The sequence below is a fragment of the Octodon degus genome, unplaced genomic scaffold (genome assembly GCF_000260255.1).
Source record: "Octodon degus isolate 3935 unplaced genomic scaffold, OctDeg1.0 scaffold00013, whole genome shotgun sequence".
NCBI lineage: Eukaryota > Metazoa > Chordata > Mammalia > Rodentia > Octodontidae > Octodon > Octodon degus.
In genome coordinates, this window is record NW_004524589.1 from 21862956 (window position 1) to 21871317 (window position 8362).

The 8362-nt window shown below is 37.0% G+C and overlaps 2 pseudogenes; one reads left to right on the forward strand and one right to left on the reverse strand.

Moving 5' to 3' along the window:
• Positions 1–6200, reverse strand: part of LOC101585388 — a 95478-nt pseudogene extending 89278 nt beyond the window's left edge.
• A 1521-nt stretch (positions 6201–7721) lies between these two features.
• On the forward strand, positions 7722–8148 carry LOC101585785 (annotated as a pseudogene).
• Positions 8149–8362: the final 214 nt, after the last annotated feature.

Sequence of the window (8362 nt, forward strand, 5' to 3'; positions counted from 1 at the left end):
TATCAGGATTTGTTATTAAACTGTTAGGCAATACAGACAACTGCTGTTTAACCAACTGTGGAACCATAAAATGTACCTCAAAATTATTTCCCAGTAGTTCTGATTGTGTGTTGTGAGGTTTGGGTGAGTTCCTATAGTCATCCCACTTCTTGAGCAAAGGTAACCCAGGGCGAGAAACAACCAACCAACACTGGGTATGCTGCCAGCATGAACATGGTCCAGACCTACAGAGAGCTATTGTCTAGAATCAGAGATGATAGAGGAAACAAAGGGGCAGCAGGCAAGAAACATTCAGTACAAGTTCAGTTGCATGTGACTAGATGAATTCAATTTTTATTTAGTCCATTAGTTGTGAGGTCTTCAAAATAGTAGCTAGCCACAATATAACACACAAAACATACAGAAAAGCTAATGGGACCTACAAAAACTGACTCTCTAAATACAATAACCTACAGTAACCAATCAGATGATGAAATTAGTCACAGTGAAATCTGAAGGCATCTAGATTTTTAAGAAGAGTCTATAAAACCTCTGCTGAAGTCTAAATGCTTTTGTTTCCCTAAAATGTATATGCTGAACTTCTAACCCTCTGGGTTATGGTATCAGGAGATAGTAGCCTGAGGAGGTGAGTAGAATATCAGAATAGTACCTCCATGAAAGGGATCAGAAGCCTCTGAAAAACCCTTGGCCTCTTTCACCATGTAAGCTTACAGAAATAAAGATAACATTTGTGCACCACAGAGCAGGCTCCCAATAAATACAAAATCACCTAGCACCTGGATCATGAATTCGAATAGAATTCAAACTCATCTATCCATTTAAAAGAGCTCTTTAAAAAAAGCCCTACACAAAATTAAATTTGAAAGCCTGGAGAAACTTGATAAACACTATAAAATTTATTTGGAATAGTTGCATGAAGTGTCTTCTTTAAAAAGCAATATAATTTTGGTGCAGGAATAAATGAACAGATAAATGGAACAAAACATAAATTAGAGCTAAAACTACATATGAAAATACATAAGGAGTTACATATATTAGTAAAGAAAATGATTATTTGATAAATGGTATTTGGGAAACTAGCTCACTGTCTTGGAGAAATCCTGTGAGTATCTTCATAAAACCACATATAACATTTGAAGGTAGATTTTAAATAAAATAAAGGTCTACGTGTATAACATACAACTACAGGTATTATACACCCTTGTACAGTTGGCATAGGCATAGATTTCAGTTTCAGAAGAAAATAGAAGAATCTTTGGGAACTAAGAAGAAAGAGTTCTTACAATGTCAAACCTACAATCAGTGAGGCAGAACGCAGGGATTTCTTTAGTTCTAGCAAAATTGAAGATTTCTGTGAATGAACCTTGAGGATTTTGTGCTCTGTGGATAAATCTGCAATAAACCAGTCACAAAAAGGTAACTACTGTATGAGTCCAAGAAGGGGCATGAAATTTGCAAAGTACAATGGTAAAATGGTAGTTGCCGGAGGCTTCTGGAAACAACAAATTGTAAATCTTTTTTTAATGGGATTAGAGTTTCAGTTTTGCAAGATGAAGAGTTCAGGGAATATCTGCACAATAATGTGAATATACTTCATGTTATTAAATTGTGCGCCTAATAATAGTAAAGATGGCCATATTTTCTGCATACTTTACAATGCTTAAAAGTACTCTATTCAGTGAAGGGCATCATCTTATTGGAGTAGAAAAAGAATTGTGATATCTACAACTTATGAGATTCATATTAAAATTATGTGAGGAACTCCTGTAAATTTTCTAGAACAGCCCTTACTAGAAATATATACAAATAAAACAGACAATATCTATAAAATAGGAAACTAATGAGCACATGAAAAGGTGCTCAAAGTGATTAATAACCAGAGAAATTTTTAAAAGACAAATGTCGTACTATACATTCTGCCCTGGCTTAATTATTCCATCTTGTGAAGGCCAAATAGAGCCAGGAATATGGAGACCCGCAGAAGTATAGACGGTGGTCCCCTGGGAAGCCACAGGGAGCCACTTAATCAAATTAAATGGGCTCCTGGCCAGCAGCCTCAGTCCTGAGGGTCTTGCTAGAGAAATTCTCCTGCAAATCCCTGGGGCCTCAGGTGGCAGGCTTCTCTCTCTGGTGCTATTTGTGGTAACAGGGAGTTGGAGGCTACCCATGGTCAAAAGCCTCTTACAGAGCTGTTAACAGCTGTGTGGTAAATTTATAAATAGCATCCTAAAGTAACCGCTAAACTGTAATGCTTTAGGCAAAAGTACAATGTAATCCTTTAAAAGGTTCAATCCCAGTGGAGTCGACTGAAACCAGAATCATTCACAACAATAAAGCATATTGTGCAAAACTTGATACACCCTAAATAGCAAATGTTTACTCAGAAGTGGGAGGAACTGAGTTAGAGTGATATTTTGTAGTACTGGGGATTGAACACCAGGCCTTCTCATTGAGTCACTACATCTCCAGCCCTGGATTTATTATTTATTATTATTATTATTATTATTATTATTATTATTATTATTATTTGTTTATTTTTTAAGCTTGGGATGGGCTAGCCAAATTGTGCAAGCTGGGCTGGAACTTGAGACCCTCCTGCCTCAGCCTCAGAATGCAAGGATTACAGGCAGACAGTTCAGGGTTCAGAGCAAAGGAGAGAAAGAGAAACTGCCACAAGGGTCATTTGCTCTTTGCCTATACTTCTTTTTGTTCTTCATCCAGGTGTCCATCAAGAACCCAGTCTGCTTCCTGGGCTCTCAGCCTCCACTGTGGAGCTATGAGATCTGATCGTAACTGAAGGTCACTGGTAGATGGATTTTGTCTTCTTTCTTTCCTTGAGAAAATGGAACAAATCAAGAATAACTTCATTATTCTATGTTTAGTGTATTTGAATCAAAGGAGTATTTTTGATGTCAACAAAAGGACACTATTTGGATGAAAATATAGTCCAGGACTTGATGAGGTTTGTGTCCATGGTAATATTTTTAAAATGATTACTTACTGTTTTTAAAGTGTTTCATTATATGTTCTTCTTTTCTCTTGGTTCTAAGTTTTGCAAGTCTTGCTATGAAGTTCAGGCTAGCCAAAAAGTCACTCTCTAGCCCAGGCTGGCCTCGAACTCACTGCCATATTCTTTCTCACTTTTCCAACTTCTAAGACTACAGGTTTGCACCACCATATCTGGCCTTTGAAAATGTTATTCTAAACAGTAAAGGCTTATGCAAAATTTTGTTTAAATAAGTTCAATTCTTGTTATTTTTGTCTTCTTTTTGGATCACAAACTTGGGAAAATAGGTATGTGGATTTTAAAGGAAAACAATTGTAATGGTTCCTTAATAGAAAACTATAGAATTTTTTAAATTACACGTATAAGACAAACTTTGACTACTACCAAACCAAGCCTCCTGGTCCTCAGCTCTGCTTCTTAATTCTTCCCCACAGCAGATGGAGAAGGGTGACTCTGCATGTCATTAGCTTAAGCCTGTTTGGCACCATGCTCACCCCCAAAGTGGACATAACCTACGTGTCTCAACAAATGCACCAGCCAGCTTCAGTGACCAAAGGTCACCCCGTGTGGGCCCAAGGAGTGGAAGTATTTACATATTTATAACATGTCACTTCTCTACCATAGAAGTTCCAAAATACATTGAAATCTTTTAAAATAAATGTTAACATCTGTCAAAACATCTGTTAAAATCTGTCTTCTAAGAATGAATTATTGAAAATACTAATTGGTTCAGAAAATTCAGACAGTTATCATATATAGCATATATATATATATATATATATGCTTTGAATCATATATAACATTATCCTTTGAATTTGTGTGAATGGGGCTTATAGAAATTTAAATTATCTGTCCGTTAATCTTACTATTTAAGGATGAAAGAAGTAAAAACTTAATAAAATATATTAGATGGGACCTTAATTAGTTGCACAATTTTTCCAACACCTTAAGCATCATAGATGAAAAGAAATAATGTGGGTTTTTTTTAAGAAGAAGAGTATTTTTTCTTTGCCACCTTATTTCATTTTTATGCTGGCCAGAGGACACAGAAGGACCAGTAATGGATGAAATGCCACAGGGGCATGGAAACAACATTTCCTTGCCAGGATGACGGGAAATTAATAATCCCTATGAGCAGGTCTTTCACTTCAATTAGCTCTTAAAAATAAAGTATTGAAAATCCGTGTGACAGAGCAGGCTTGTCTTTGTTACAAAGCGTTTTCCTATTTTTCTCTCTGTCCTCTCCTTTCCCTGGCATTGCTCCTTGAAAAGAATAGAAATAAAAAATTACTGTTGCCTCCAAAGATACAACTTCTTAATGAAAGTTTAGCATTCTAAATCCAATGACATGCAAAAATGGTAAGACATCACAAACAAGTAGGACTTGATTTAACAGTTTTAAATCAATCAGCATAATTTACCACATTAATAGAGGGGAAAACAGCTCATTGTCAATATAGACGAAAATAACACTGATGAAATTAAACTTTCATTCAAGATTTACAAATAGACTCCTAAGATAGCTACAAAATATTAATACATATTTAATATAATACTACCACCTTGAGATAGAAAGTAAGTTTAGGATATGCTGTTACTACTCTATTCAACACTGACCTAGAAATCTTAGCCAATACAGTAAGGCAAGAAAAAGAAATGAAAAGTAAAAAAGTTAGGAAGAAAAAGTAAAATTTTCATTATTTGAAATTGGTGTATGCACAAAATTCAAAGTATCTAAAGATAACATGGGAAATAATAATTGGATTTAGCAAGATCAATAGATACGATGACCTATACAAAATCATTTGTATTTCAGTATATTGTCACCAAAAATGAAAAATGCAGGCAGCACTGGGAACTAGTGTGCATACTTGAAAATTGAGTTTACATCAACATACTCCTGAGATTGTAGCAATAGTTACTGCGGTAGCTGATGCATAGTGTCAACTTGAGATGTGGGAAGCGTAGCTGGAGGGTCTGCTAGTCTATTCCCTGCAGTGGGGTGTGGGGGCCCCACCCTAGGGCGGGGAGGACATGCCCCAGAGTGACTCAGCACAAAAAGGGTATATAAAGGAGCTGAGGAAGGCTTCTGCACCCTTCCTGGGAGAAGTTCTGATCTTCAGACCACTTCGGAGGAGCTTGATCTCTGCAGCCGCGTCACTTCGGCGGAGCACGGAGCTTCACGGTGGAGCGCCGCTCTTCGTTGTTTTCTGCCACCATGAACTGCTATCGTTTGCCTTGGAGCCAGCAGAGTATGGACTGAAACCTGTGGGCTAAATAAACCTTTCCTTCCCATTTTGGGTGTTGATATTTTTGTCCCTGCGATGAATAAAATGTAACCAAGATAGTTATGCTTCACATCTGTACTGCGTGCGTACAACGAAAAGTGTGGTTCTTCAGATAACTTTTTCATAGCATTGAACAGACATTCTGACTTCTTATTTTATTTACACTCCAAGAACAACTAAATATTACGTGCAGATAAACAAGACAGATTAACATGACTGAATTAATAGAAACACTAGAAGACAGGGAGATACGCTTAGCCATAATGAAAATGGCTAGCTACCTTAAGTCAACACTGCAGTGGAGAATAGAGATCTGACATTTCCCCCCAGGACCTAAATTCCCTGTGTTGCTGAGGTGTGCCTCTTCGTCGTCGTCGTCGTCGTCATCATTACATACACGATCTGAAACAACTGGCCAAGATGATAAGATTTGAAGGAAATACAGGGAAAATAAACTTCCACTGATAAAATTATCACAGAGCATAAATAAATGCATGAATTTTAAATCTGGTCTCATTTGAAAATGTATTTGGGTGTCAGCTCTGCCATACACTAGATGCCTTTACTAGCTGAGCCCTCTAAGTTTCAGTTTCCTCATTTATCAAATGCCAGCAGTAATAGCACTTACAACTGTTACAGGGCCTTCAGAGGTTTCGGGTACCATTCTGCAGTACGTGTACAAACTAAGCGTGCTTGTGTATCACATGTGGAAATATGTATGTGCATGGTGCGATTAAAATTGTAATTAATGTTTAAGTTCTTAAGAAATTATTACAGTAAAAGTTACCTGTCCAGTAATCCTCCCCAAAATACTCCCCCTTGCTTTGAGCACACTTTCCCATTGCTGTTGCCGCTTTCTGATGTAACTCTGGAAATCCTCTTTCATGAGTGACATGCATTGTCATGGCTGTTTCAATGTCTTCAGCTTATTCAAAATATTTCCCTTTCATAACAATTTTAACTTTGAGGAAGAGTTAGGAGCCACTTTGTTCCAGATTCAGTGAATGAGATAGACTAAGACACACTGTAATGTTTTTATGGCCCTGACTTTGCACTGGAGGGTGTGTGGCAGCAGCATCCACCACATTTTTGATCATGTCCAGTAAAGACACTCATGAAAGAGAACTTGTAGAACTGCTTCCGAAAGACACATAAACTTGGGCTAGGGAGATGGCTCAGCAGCAAAAGCTCCCACCTGGCAAGTGCAAGGTCCTGAGTTCAATTCCCAGTACCAAATAAATACAAAAATAAATTTAAAAATTCTTTCCAGAAAGTGGTATACATGTGTTTGAAGTAGGGGGATGGAGGTGAGGGCTTAGTGAAAATGTGTTTTACTATAATGATTTTTAATATAAACACTGTATATTCTGATGACACACACATCTGACCTGTTAATTAAGAACAGAGGTATATTTGAGTCCCAATCTGTTAATTCCATAGTCCTAAGTACTAAACATACCATTGACTGATTTGATTATTCATTTAACAAATGCTTGCTGTTTACTAAGTACATTGCCTACTCTCTTATAGCAGTACAGTTAGAAAAATTAGCATAAATGCAATCCAGTGAGAAGAGCTGCCAAATGAATAATATTCATATATGACAAGTAATGATATATTAAATATTAGAAATTTTTAAATTAGACTTTTTTTTAATTTTATCTTTGGTCTTTTATGAGACAGGGTCTTACTATGCAGTTCAGGCTGGACTTGAGCTCACTTGGTAGCCCTGGCTGGTCTCAAACCCACAACAATCCTCCTGCCTCAGCCATCCAAGTGCTGAGATTACAGGCATGCACCACCACACCCAACTATAATATTTTTAACAGTTAAAAACTATTTTTAAAAATTAAGTGTCAAAAATTATTTACAATGGCATCAAAAAATATGTAAAAGTAAATAGAAGAAATAAAATACTTCTATTCATAAAATTATAAAACATTAAAAACACAAAAGAAAAACACCTTATTGAAAAGAGGGATAACCAATATTCATGGGCTTAAACAACGGATTTTATTAAAAAGCCAATTTCCCCAAAATGCTTCACAGAATCTTGACATTCCCATTAAAAGTATCAAAAATGTTGGTGCAAAATAATAAACTGATTCTAAAATTTCTGTAGGACAGTGATGAGTAAGGAATAGCTGTGTTAGTCCTAAAAGGAAAGAGTGAGGGAGGGATGCAGAGAAAGAAAGACAAAAAAAAAAAGTAGAAGAGGACGAAATGTGCATGGGCGTGGGAGGAGAAAAGGCGGAGGAGGACTGGAGAAAACCAAGCTTATAAAAAACACCAACAATTAAGACACTATGGTAATAATACAGGGATAAATAAATAGATCATTAGAAAGGAATAAAATTTAGGAGTGCATCCTCATTTATACCATTACTTGAATTAGTTAATGCTTAATTTGTCTCCTTTTTCAATTGTTTGTCCTCTTCCCGCCACCTTTCCGCTCCGCCATAACGGTGCGCACGAATGTCCCGGTTGACGCGCTCAAGAGCACCAACAATGCCGAAGAGAAGCAAGCGCCAGGTCCTCGTTAGGCCGCGCTCCAAAGTCATTGCCTGGTTTCTAGCTGTGATGACGAAGCACAGTCACGTTGGCGAATTTGAAATCATTGATGATCACAAGACTGGAAAAAATGTTGTGAACCTCACAGGCAGGTTAAACAAGCGTGGCGTGATCAGCCCCGGGTTTGATGTACTGCTGAAAGACCTGGAAAAATGGCAGAATAACCTGCTCCCATCTTGTCAGGTTGGTTTCATTGTATTGACAACCTCAGCTGGCATCATGGATCATGAAGAAGCGCCACAAAAACACACAGGAGGAAAAATCCTGGGATTCTTTTTCTAAGGATGTAAAACATACAATAAAATGTCTCAGCGGACAAAAAAATTGTCCTTTCTCTCTTTTTAATTCCTTATATATTTCTTTCTCTTTTTTTTCTTCCAATTTTGCATGCATATATCAGAGAATATGCACAACTAGTTGGAAGACAACACTATGCATCACAACAAATACTATAAAATTCATCTTATTTTGTTAAGTAAAATTCTGTATCACTTGT